Here is a 13,168-nt window from a genome sequence, read left to right as displayed (position 1 = left end):
TTTGCTCTTTGCCTGATGGTCCTCATCTTGCTATATCCATTCCTTCACTGGCATTGGAGCCTGCTTGTAGGGATTCCAGCTTAGGCTAAAGACCAGCTCCTATTGTGTAAGCAAGTCCAGTCCATCTTCTGTCATCTATAAGTACACATCCCATTAGTCTTGCTTTCCTGAAGAGCACTACAGCTGAGAAACAGATCGCATACAGTGGGTTATATGTGCTAGGCTTGCACGATAAGAGGGTTAACGGTCCCACAGTGTCTGGAGAGTCAGACAGTTTAGAAGCTCCTCGTCCCAAGAACCTGGAGCCTTCAAACAAGAGGAAGCAGTTATGTAGCCTCAGCCCAAAATATGTGGCTTCCACACAGTTATCCACCCACTCTTACACTGTGTGGAGGGACATATTTAATAAAAAAACAAGAGATAGTGGAGTGACCATTTCTGCCACAGTCTAATGGATGATCTAGACAAGCAGTCACTCAATGTTTCTGTGCCTTAGTCTCCCCATTCGTTTAAACACCTGGACCACTGCATTAATAAAACAAAAAGAAGATGAACCGAAGGTGTAATTGTGCTTGACAGGTCAAAACACTTAACGACTGGCAATGTCTCCTGTCAACTGTGTAGTGCTTCCAACTTGTCTCTCAAAAAGTTCTTGTTGTTTATAAGAATTCAGCCAAATTGAATAGGTGAAACTGTGGTCTACCCAGGTATGCCGTATGCCACCACACACTAGGAACTGGGTTGCCTAGATTAGATACAAAGGCAGGCCCTGGCTTATAAGTTTGGAAAGACTGATTTTCTTAGTATTTCAAGAGGTAACTTATGAAAACTAAGCCCATGAGATACTGATATATTAAATAAAACTATCATTTTTTCCCTCTTGTACTAAGAAACAGAGTTAAGTACCTTGGATCTTTGCATTCTGGGAAGCAAGTAGGTCAGTGGGTCTTATGAAATAAATACATTCCTGGGGACTGCCTATGGGATTCAAAGCCACTTTTCCCATATTAATAAATTTAAAGTATGAGTAAATGTTTCAGAGCTCATAAATCTACACTTACTGGCACAGAACAGACTTTTAATGGCACTTTTCATTTCTTTGGCATAATTGCTCATGTCGTGCATAAATTGATCTGCTAAGCTATAAGCGTATCACATTATGATGGCTGTTATGTCTTCAGAACCTCTTTATGACATCTAATGTCTGAGATAAACGCGTTGCTTCTGGTGATTTTCTGCACTACTTGTTCTAAATGGTCACACAACATAGTTTTATAATATAAAAAATTACTTTAGATTCTAATAACAGCGCAGTTGTCTGGAAGCTCTGAGCCGAGGGAACAGCTGCAAAGCTCGTGGAATAGATTTTTTTTTGTCCTAGAACTGAAGTGATACAGTTTACAAATCATTTGTCTGGGAGGCTTTGGAACTAAGCAGTTCTGGGTGTTTTATAACTTAGACAATTGCAGTTTCTCATGAGACTTTGTAAGCATTCTGCCTTGCACAATTTCACATATAGCAGCACGCCAATTAACAACTGGATGCATCCCGAGAATATGTTTTTAGGGAAGTCCGCCATTGTGTGAACATACTTACACAAAATTTTAACTACTAAGTGATTCAACCACATGGAATTCACCATCATATATGTGGCCTGCCGTCGGCTGGAATATTATTAGTTGGTACATGAATACAGATATAATGTAGATTCACCTGTAACATCACTGGATTTCACTGGCAGATTATTGTCCTTGGTTCTCTTCTTTTTGTTTTATTTTGTTTTTTGAGACTACACAGCCTTTCCTATCCTGGAACTTGCTCTGTAGACCAGGCTGGCCTCCAACTCAGAGATTGACCTGCCCCTGCCCCTGCCCCCGCCCCCGCCCCTGACCCTGACCCTGTTCCCCCCACCCCGACGCCGACCCGGACCCCAACCCCGACCCTGACCCTGACCCTGACCCTGACTCCTCAGTGCTGAGATTAAAGGTGCAAGCCACTACTGCCCAGTTGGGTCTTTTCCTTTTCAAAGAAGGTCCTTACCTTTGGAGGTCTGCATCCAGTTCTGTAGCTTACTGTGTCATTTTGTCTTATTACCTTCTATTTAAGTGTAACTTATTGCAACTGTTACCAAGTTGCCAGTTACCAGGGTGATTCTGAAGATGAGAGTATCCACCACTTAACTGAGTTAGAACAAAAAGAAACTCCTGAAAGGACACCCAATTCATGCACATATTATTGTAGTCAGTTCACAGAAATTCTATGAAATGGAAATTATTATTCCATGGAGAAACTAGGAGTCGTGAAAGTTTAAGCAATACAACCAAGGCCAGACAGCTGATAAGCTTCAGAATTGAGATCCAAATGTACATGACCATGATTACAGCAGACAGGAAGCTGAGGCAGAAACATCTGAAGTTCCAAAAGAGCCTGGGAATATAGCAAGATTCTGATTCTGCCTCAAGGGGTGGGGGTGGGAGATTCAGGTGTGAGATGACTTCAAATCAAGACTACCATACTCTTCATTCCTAGAAATAAATGAGATCAGAGATTAGATCTTTAAAATGTTATAGAATAGTATATGACACAATAGTCAATTAGTAGAGATTATTGTGACTGCTGTCATGTCTATGTCTAAAATGGATATTTATTTGCATATCCTTCAAAGTGGGTAAAATAACCAGTTCCCACTAGACACAGCTGGACATGGAGCATCAGGATTTGGCTTCCAGCAGCTTGCTGAACTACCAATAAAGTTCTACCCTGTACTTGTGCTCTGTTCTTGAATCTCACTACGTTCTGATCAGTTGCTGGATGTGGGTTATGACAGCAACTGTTCCTTGAACACAAATAATTGCTCTCTTTTCCTAGGTATAGGGCTTCATTCTATTTTGCAGCCTCTCTTGCAGCTATGTCCACTGGAAAGCACTGGCTAAGTTGCTGAGCTCCAGGCAAAGGGTGATGGGGAGCTATGTGCCATGCCTGTGTCTGATCTGCAGAGATCTCTTCTTGCTGCCATCTTGAAGCAGATCAGGGATTTCTAGCATAGGTGCCATGGGAGAGAGAAACAGATTCTGATTGTTGGAGCAGTGTTTGCCATAGCTTTGTCCTAGCTGCTTTTCCAAGTAACTATAGTGAAACACTGAGGTCAGCAGAGCTGGTGTAAATTCTGGCTCTACTATTCACTGCAGGCCCCTTAGCGTCTCTGAGAGCAGACTTCTGATCTGTGGACTAATCGTGCTGACTTCACAAGGGGTCATACAGTTGGAACTGTAGAGGGAGATGCCTCCCCAAAGTGCCGGTCAGCTTTGTGTTACCATAACAACCATCTGGGATGGCTACTTACAAAGAGAAAAGGTTCACTTGGCTCCTCGCTTTTGAGGTTCTGCTCCATCATAAGCTGATGCCATTGCTCTTGGGCCTGTGGTAAGGAAGTATGTTATGGTTGGAACACATAGCAGAGCAAAAGCTCTGACCTGATGGTCAGATAGACAAGGGAAAAGACTGGGCAAACTCACAATGACCTGAAAACTCCCACTAGGTCCTATTTCTTAAAGTCCCTATCACTTCCCAATAATCCCACAGGCTGAAGATCAAGCCTTTAACCCACAGACTCCTGGAAGAGCCATACCCAATCCACAGCAATGGAGTTAGGCCTTTAAAAACCACCCGAGTGGCTTCCACAGTGACTTTCCACCTGACTGACCTTCTCTGAGATTGTTTTGTCTGCCTTGAGACAGACCCTTCAGCCGTACCGCCAAAGCCTCCTCCTCGGCTCAGAACACTAACCCAAGTTCTTGGGCCACCCCAGAATGCTAATTGCCATAGGTCTGTCTCTCTTTCTCTCTGCCAGAAGGCAAATAGGCAGCAGATATCATGCCATGTGCTCTATCTCTCTAGAACCCTTCAACTGGGAAGAACATCCCTGTCCCTGGCTGTGATGGTCAGTGTTCCCTGTCCTGCTGACAGCATCTGGAATCGCCTGGGAGATGATTCATCCCTGGGGGTAGCTGGCGGGGGGGGGGGGGATCTTGATTACATCTTGATTACATTGACTAGTTCGGGAAGGCCCATTTTCTGACTGCAGACAGAACAACTCCCAGGTAGGGATTTTTGAGCTGTGTCCATGGAATGGAGCAGCAGCCTGTTGGGTCCCTCTGCTTTCCTGATTTGTGGATGTGATGTGAGCTGATGCTCTCTTGACTCCTGCTTGCTTTCTTCAACAGAACCCTTGAACAGTGAGCAGAAATAAGCCCTTCTTCCTTTAATGGCTTTTGCCCCACAGTAGCAGCAAAGCAACTAAGAGGCATGCTCACAGTTCTCCCCTTCTTTCCTTCATCCATCCATCTGTCCATTTATTCCTTCATTCATGCCCATCTGTCTGTCCATCCATGTCCCCATACGGTCAACACTTACCACATGCCAATTGTGTCAGGCGCTGAGCTAAGGTCTGGACAGACAGAAACAGGAAGAAAAGGCCTCTCCCCACTCTCTCGTAAAGCTCCCACCAGCAAAAAAGACTCCACCTGAGAGTGTAAGTCGAGAAGGTGGCCAGTGCTCTGGTGGGCATGTGGGGTAGAGTTCCAGCTTGAGGAATGTCAGAGATGCATTGCAGACTTAGAGACGGCCTGGCACAAACTGTACATCCGAGTACAGCTTTTCCATCCAAAATGCTCAAAAGCTGTTCCCGCCACACCCACACCGTCATCATGCCAAAATCAACCTTTTAGGCTTTTCTGCCTGCCCCATTGTTTAGATACAATGCAGGCCTGCTCTGCTGTCTGGTGAAGACTCTACTCTTCTTCCAGCTGTATCAGAGCACAGTGCTCGGGTATCCCTCAACTACTGAGGAACTCGGGTATACCTTAACTCTCGGCTATGTCTACTTCCCTTCCCACAACCACCAAAATCTGACCCAAATTGTCACAAGTATCTGTAAGGCATCCTGGCTATTTCTAAGCATACTTCATTCACAAGTGCATACATAGATGCATAGGTACTTTAAAATGGAGTCTGAGTATGTACCTATTTGCAGACATGTGTATGTAAGTCCTATTGTGTATGTGGATGTGCACCGGTGTAATCTCCAGTTTTCTGAGAATCCCACTTGTTTGGTTGGGATTAGCTGCTGCTTCCTCAGAAACAAAGCTACAGCCAGCTTTCCAATCTCAGAAATAAACGACCATCCACAGCTGATTTTGCCATCAGAGGCAAAGCTGAGACACCGAGCAAGTGCTGGAAGCACTTGAACGACATGAGATCGTGAGATGTATTCTACCTTTGAGAAAGCCTCTTCTTTGCTAGCAAGAGCGTGAGTGATTTCCTCCATCCCTTTCAAATGACAGTAAGGCTCTGTGATCCACACCAAAGCAGGAGTGGCTCACAGCTGAGTCACTGGATGTTTGTTGATGGATGATATTATTTGCGAGCTCCGTTATCTCTGTCAGCGGTGCCTCCCAATTGATGACTCTTAAATCGTTAGAATTCCTCGTGGCCATGAGCGTGACCCTTGGGGTGCAGACAGGGGAAGAAAGATTACTTTTAGACGTTGCTAGTCAAAAAAAAAAAAAAAAAATGTGATGATGCCATTCATAATAGCAACCGTCAATGCACACTTGGGTAGCACACTCCTCTCTGTGTGTCGAGTGTCCTTCTTAGTGTCGATCCACCCTTTCCTCTAGTGTTCGTGACAGTCTTTTATTTTCATCTTGCAAGTGTTCTGAAAGGTAGGCTCTAACTTTCATCCCAGTCTTTCAAATAAGGATGGTAAAGCACAGAGAGATGGGAACCAGGATTTGATGTGGGGCAGCCTGGCTCTCACGGCCTGGCTTTTTCCTTACCAAGCCTCACTGCCATTACCAACACTGACATTTACCAAGCTACCCAACCTCACCTCGGAAGGACAGGGAGAGGAGCCACTGAGAAGGGGAGGGAGGCCCTTCAACCTCAGCTCATGCTAGAAGCCTTGCTTCTTCCTGGGTCTCCAGCAGAGGGCACCCGTGGCTTAAATTATTTGAGTCCTCACTTGAGGGAAAAAACAAAACAAAACAAAACAAAACAAAAAAACAAAAAAAACAGCTCCTAGACCTTTGTCCATTAGTCTTGATATAGTAGAGTGTACTAATTGGAAGAAAGATCTAGTATGTGGGGGAAAGTAAGGAGATATTTCAGAACAGTTTTTGCAGGATTTGCGAAGGGGCATTGATAACCAAGAGCCTAACAAACCAGGCTTACTGTTAGACACTACAGTGAGAAAGCCTGTTCACCATTGACTTTCAGACCCTTGACAGTATGGAGTGAAACCCTGTGTTTTTGTAAAGTTTGGGGGGTGGGGGTGGGGTTTCAGCCTATTTACACCTGTGTGCTGGGGAGTTTTCTGTCTAAGAGTTTTTGTCACATCCTTTGCAGGAAATTACCTCAGAGGGATGATCTAGGAAGGCCACACCTATATCTATACTAGAGGTCAGATGCAGAACTGCCCCTTGCATAGAGTGAGGGGTTCTTTGCATTTCTTTATCCTTGCAGTACATATGGTTAACAATGAGTGTGATCTACTTTTATTTTATGTTCATTGGCCTGTATGTATGTCTGTGTTCCAGACCTCTTAGAACTGAAGTTACAGTTGTAAGCTACCACATGGGTGCCGGGAATTGAACCATAGATCTCTGGAAGAACTCCAAGTGTTCCTAACCATTGAGCCATCTCTCCAGCTCTCTCTTTTTGGTTTTTCAAGACAGGGTTTCTCTGTTTAGTCTTGGAACTCTGGACTAAGTTGACCTGAACTCAGAAATCGAACTGCTTCTGTCTCCCAAGTACTAGGATTAAAGGCTTCTGTCACTTGGAAGCTTTTAGGGCAAATGGGCCAAGTTTTTTTTTTTTTTTTCTGATTATAAAAAAGTTTTTCCAACCTTCTACACCTGGCCCTGCTACTCTGAGGACACCTGATAATTTTGGGAGACCCTCAGCAGTCTGTTATAGTTTACTTGTATTCTATGAAGCCCATATATGAAAGTCATGAGGTGATGTTGTAAGATGCTGAGGTCCTGAATGGGTGGGGCCAGTGCCCTGCCTCTTTTTTGCTGGAAGAACCACAGCTAGGTGTTCCCCATGACCAGAGGCAGACATCTCACCAGGTACCAGATCTGTTAGTGCCTGGGTCTTGAACTTCCAAACTCTCAAAAACATATTTCTATTGTTTGTAAAGAGTCTAAGTTTGTGACATTTTATTGCAGCAGACAAAATAGATGAAGATACCCCCAAAGGGATCCCTTTTCTGCATGTCCTGTGACATAAGAAAGTAGACTCAATGTTAACTCAGAGGGAAATGTCCTAGTGGCAATCTCCCACCAAGGGCTAGGTTCAGAACCTAGTTCTTCCTCTTGTGGGCTCATCAGTAGGCTCTGAGCAGCCTGCTTACTGGCTCTGGACCACAGCTTCCTCACCAGCGAAATGAAAACAGTGAGCTTCACCCTCAGCGTGATCCACAAATAAGGCAAGGCTCTGCGGCTTAGTGGGGGATGCACAGCAATCGCTCTAGATGCCTCAGCTGCTGTATTTGTGCAGGTCAGGGCTCCATGGAAAGGAACTTTGTCATCTCTCATTGCTGAGGTCTTCACTGATGTCCCAGCAATTTCTTCTATTCTGGGTGACATGACCCAACTTCAGTCTTCCCCAAAGAACATGACACCCCTCCCTCTATCTTTCCCAAATGCAAACTCCTCACTTCTGGGCAGTGTAGGAATTCTGTTCCCTGGAGTCAGGTGCCTAGGCTCTTGTCCCTCAGAACCAACAAGCTTGGAGGTCAGCTGAAGTTCAGAAGGGCCTCTATTCTATTCACTGTTTATAGATCTGCTGAGTTTGTAAGTCAAAGGCACATTTGGGGCCTTCAGAGCCAAGGCCAAGAGGGCAAGCACACAATGCAGCCCTTCTTTGGAGGCCTTGTTTACCTTCCGGGAGCAGGCAGGGTGTGGCAAGAACTTCTGGGTGGCGAGAATTGCAGGGTGTGGTGAGAACGCTGGGTGTGGCTGGCCAGGCCAGGCCTTGAAGAAAGCTGCCAAGCAACAAGGCAGGGGACCCAGTGGCCCAGGTCTGACTGTGGGGAAGTGGCTGGTGGTGTCTGTTGAGGCCTGGCTCTGTGGTAGAGTAACTACGGCCCTGACTCCCTCACTTGCCAAACACAATAATAGGATAGCGTTACTTACTCTCTTCAACATGGCCCTCCATAGCTTTCCCGTCATGTTAAAAAGTAAGCCCCAGGGGCCTTTGTGGGAGTCTTGGCACCAACCTTCACTATCTTTGTGACCTTGGTGAACTGGCTGGAGATTCTAATTTAATTCATATGTACTTATAGCATTTCTTGCATCCAAGCTTAAGCTGAGCCTGGATCCATCCAGGATCAAGTGACCAGGGACCATCCATGAGAATGTTATTTTGGAGACTGTAGAAGACCTGGTATGGTTCTGGGGAAAGATGAGTCTGAACTGGGAGCCAGAAAGCCATTCTCTGCCTTCTAACTCACTGGGTGACACATTCACCTGGAATAAGACCTAAGAAAGAGACAAGAATCCACTCCATAGGTTTATTGTGAGGATTAAAAGGGCCATCGGCTTAGAACAGCTATGGTACAGGAAAGCTGCAGAGACCAAGCCCTTCACCCTTCCCAGGTATGGCTCAGATGTGTCCAAACTTCAAGCCTATGAACCACATATACCCAGGATAGGTATGAATATGGCCCAACACAAAATCATAAAGTAACTCTGAACATTATAAGATCCTTTACAATTGAAAAAAACAACAACAAATCAACTCTATTGCATGGTTCTGAAGGCAGCTCAACACCTCTTCTACTTGGAACTCCAGACTTTCTGGGGTTAGAGAAACACTGTGAGAATGTGTGAGGTTCCCACGTCAACTTTTCAGGGCTCCATGCTCACCTACACCCACAGCCACCCCACACCCACAGCCATTGTCACCCAAAGGTTTTAAGCCCTGTGTAAATGTTGATCACACAAATCTGTCTTCCTGGGCCTGACTGTCTGAGCGTGCTGTCTGGGAGTGCTCCAAGTTGCTACTTTGGACTTAAGCCAAAAAAGACCGACTTGGTCGCGAAAGAAAACAGATGGTCTAAGACTGTAACAGCAACAAGGCTGGGAGTGGATCCCAGCTTTGGGGGCTTTAGTTTTGGAATTTGTCTATCTGGAAAAGATATAAAGTGCAGAAAAGTACAGTCCTTGGTGCATCCTGCAAGTGAGAACTTACAGGGAACTCTGGTGTGGGATGGATGTTCCCGGAACAATAAGAGTGTGGAGAGTGACCCAGAGACCTGGTGATATGGTTGAAGGTGGGCCAGCCTGGCTTTAGAATCTTGATGTAGGTGTGGGAGAAGCAGGTAGACTTGAGGGACCTTCCAGACCTTGGCAAAATTGTGCAGTGGGATAAAGGAAACACACTGGATGTCTGGCCGGTTCCCAGAACAGTTTCAGAAGCTCTGTGAGGGCCCGGACTCTTCGTGGTTAGAGATTGACTCCGGGGTGGGGTGGGGGTGGGGGGCTCGAAGGCTTGGGCCTGGGAGTAGAGATCTGAACTAGAGCTTGCTCCTCCCACCTCCACCCCAACCCGCTTCCAGGTATTACAGAGAAAACCAGAGGGCAAAGTCCAAACGGAGCTGAATCTCTAGCATGAAGAGATGCTAGAAATACGTAGCCAGAAAGCATCCACTATTTCAATTAGATTGAGTTTGAGTCGATCGGACAGCTATTCCTAAGTGCGTGCTGTGTGCCAAGTGCAGGGCTTTCCGGAATATAGCAACAAGGAGACAAACAGGCCCTGCCACATGTTAGATTTCTAACATACAGGGAGAGACAGATGAAAGAAAACATGAGTACATTGCTATTTAATTTTCAACAGTCCTGTGCGCCATGGGACAGCTGTGACACTGCCTCCAGGGACATAGCTGCTTTGTGGATCCCACTCCATCAGTGGATCTGTTGGCCCCAGAAGCAAAGTGGTAGCCAGTTAGCCACTCGATCCTCAGCCCCTCCCTGTACTTACTGCTTCCTCCAGCTCAGTGGTGATTTTGAAAGCTGGTTTTTTGGTTTTGTTTTGTTTTGTTTTTCTCAATCGAACCTGGTTTTTCCAGTTTCTCTTGGCAGAAACTCAGGTCTGCTGAAGGCTTGTGCATCCTACACAGAAGTAGAAATCTTCTCTTTTACTTTTGTGTATTTCTTCTTGTTTGGTTGGTGTGTGTGTGTGTTGTTGTTGTTGTGTGTGTTGTTGCTATTGTGTGTGTATGTGTTGTTGTTGCTGCTGTTGTTTTAAGACACAAATTGTACACGAATGTAGTATCTTGACACAAAATTTTAAAAAGTATTTGGAACCACGAGAGTCCACTCTGTCCTTGCTTTCTTGAATTCTCACTGTGGTGGCTCTCCCTCAGGCTGTGACATCTGTGGCAACCCTGTTCCTTTCTTTATTTGGTAACTAGGGAGAAAGGAGGCGGCTTAACGTGGTGGGTGAACTTGGCAACAAGCTGAGGGCAAGCTCAGCTTAAACTTTCACTTTCTTGCTATCTGCAAGAAACACTAACCCTCCTCTGTGCATGCACCCCTCCCCTACTTGGCCAGCAGTTAGTGCAGGACTTCTTCAGCTTTCCCCACTGGCAACCTCCTTTTAGCTGGAGAAAATTTTATGCAACCCTGGATATACAAATATAAAAAGTAGGTAAACAATTTAAACATTGACAGAAAATAGATCATAAAGAAATGTATTTGAGAGCAATTATTTGGTCTATGTGTAATTTTACCGCTTGTTAAAGATGAGTGTAATCCTTCACCTCAGCAAGATGCATGCACTTACTCATTTTTACATAAATAATTAAATCTTGGCTGAATATTTGATACTGCAGAGCATAAACTATCTTTGACATTTTTTTGAATCGGTTGATATTTTGATTTATAGCCGTTAATGCTAAGAATTCCCCCCTTTGCATGCATATAATGTATAAAAATGGAATAAGCATGTTTGGGATCATCTTAGAAACTTTTGGAAAATCTTTCCTAACCCCAAGTCAAAATTCACTTAGTGATTTTTAAATAGAACCCAAGCCAGCGACTCCAAGGGAAATTTTAAAAATCAAATGCTTTGGGCCAGTGAGATGCCTCAGTGTCTGACTGCCTGAGCTAAATCCTCTGAATGCACATGGTAGAAGGAGAGAACTGCTGTCTCTAAGTTGTTCTCTGACCTAGAATGTGCTAGTGGCACAAGCATGCTCACCTGCCACCATACATACACAGCCACACATCCCATTCCACCTCCACACCAATGTGAGGTTCCCTTAGTTAGTTAGTTAGGTAGGTAGGTAGGTAGGTAGGTAGGTAGGGGGTAGATAGGTAGGTAGGTAGTCTATTGTAGATAGGAACTCACTGTATAACCCCTTGGTGATCTGAAACTCACTATGTAGGTATCTTAGTGTTTCTATTGCTGTAAAGAGATGCCACAACCATAGTAACTGTTATAAAGGAAAACATGTGATTGGGGTTGGCCTACAGTTCAGAGATTTAGTCTATTATTGCCATAGTGGAAAGCATGGCAGCACAAAGGCAGACATGGTGCTAGAGGGGGCTAGTTGAGAGTTCAACATTTGGATCAACAGACAGCAGAAAGAGAGAGAGACTGGGCCTGGCTTGAGTATTTGAAAGCTAAGCTAACCACCAGTGCAATATTTTCTCCAACAAGACCACATCTCTCTCTTTTTTTTTTTTTCGGTTTTTCGAGACAGGGTTTTTCTGTGTAACACCAGCTGTCCTGGAACTCACTTTGTAGACCAGGCTGGCCTCGAACTCAGAAATCTGCCTGCCTCTGCCTCCCACGTGCTGGTATTAAAGGCATGCACCACCACTGCCTGGCAAGACCACATCTCCTAATAGTGCTATTTCCTATGAGCTCATGGTGGGTTATTTTCATTCAAACCACCTTAAACTCACAAAGATCCTCCTGCTTCTGCCTTTTGAGTACTGGGATCAAAGGCATGTGCCACTATGCCAGACCCAATTATATATATTTAAAGTCAAACATTCTAATATAATCCAAAAATATACTAACTTGATACTTACTGAGGAACGATAGTAAAATATATATATATTAAAAGTCTTTGCTTTCTGTAATTAAACTTTTATGTTTCCATAAGCCCAGACATCTTCATATACACAGTTAAAATAGTGCAGTTCCTAATATACATAACATACAGCAGTCTCCACGCTGAGCCAAGCTGTTTCAGTGTCTGCTCAGCAGCCATGTGTGGCTACACTGTAGTGACAGTGCACAGCACACACAGTGCATGTTCAGAGCCAAGGCTTCAGTGCCGTCACAGGTGGCGACAAAGGCAAGGGGAGTCAGAAACAGGACAGGTTCACTGTGTGTTTGATTTTCTGTTAAGTTTTTGGTCTTTGAACATTCAAAAGCCTTTTATTCACATCCCCACATCCAGTCACACCATCCCACGTGGGATCACTCTGCAGTTTTAAAGAGGTCAGCTGTTCCACCAGGGCCCCTCCCTTCCCAGAAGGGAGAAGTCCTTAGAGCACCCCTTAACCTCCTGGAAGAGAGAGACTGTAGAACATATAGACACCCCCTCCCTTCTGAAAGGGAGAGACTGAATTACATTCCTCAGGAAAACCACAGGGGGACCAACCATGGCTGACCTGCAGACAAGGGAAGCCCAGAGCATATAGACACATTCCTCAGGGCAGACCAACCTAAGGACCAATCAGTTTAAAAGTCACACTGTTCTGCCAATCACATTGTACCTAGTGGCTGTTGCTCTATTCTACCCCTGAAAACTATACAAACTGGCTGAACAGGCTTCCCGAGGCCGTGGCCTCTCCTTTTGGATGCAGGGCAACCCCAGCATGCTGAAACAATAAATTTCTCTTGCTTTTGCATTGATCTCCAGCTCTGAGTGGTTCATTCGGGGGTCCCTAGTAGCTAAGGCTCATCAGAGTCTTACAGTTTAAGAAACAATGAATTACAAGGATGCTGGACTTTCTACTAAACATGTTCATTACCTTATCATTTTCCAGTAAAAATGGAGATGTTTTGGCAATGTTAAGAGCATGAAAAGGGAAAGGATAGGAGAATGTGGCACCTCAAATGTGCAACTTCAGAGTAAGGACTA

General features: G+C 44.9%; 1 long non-coding RNA gene across 1 annotated transcript; it reads right to left on the bottom strand.

The window, feature by feature from the left end:
* Window positions 1-2,280: 2,280 nt before the first annotated feature.
* On the bottom strand, window positions 2,281-5,499 carry LOC143442974 (uncharacterized). The gene is made up of 3 exons (XR_013111603.1): window positions 5,276-5,499; window positions 3,344-3,418; window positions 2,281-2,525 (listed from the first exon to the last, which is right to left on the bottom strand). It is a non-coding gene; the product is annotated as an uncharacterized LOC143442974 (long non-coding RNA).
* Window positions 5,500-13,168: the final 7,669 nt, after the last annotated feature.

This window comes from Arvicanthis niloticus, chromosome 7 (genome assembly GCF_011762505.2).
Source record: "Arvicanthis niloticus isolate mArvNil1 chromosome 7, mArvNil1.pat.X, whole genome shotgun sequence".
In the NCBI taxonomy this organism is placed as follows: domain Eukaryota; kingdom Metazoa; phylum Chordata; class Mammalia; order Rodentia; family Muridae; genus Arvicanthis; species Arvicanthis niloticus.
Note: the sequence above shows the minus strand (reverse complement) of the source record. Positions and strands in the feature narration are given on the sequence as shown.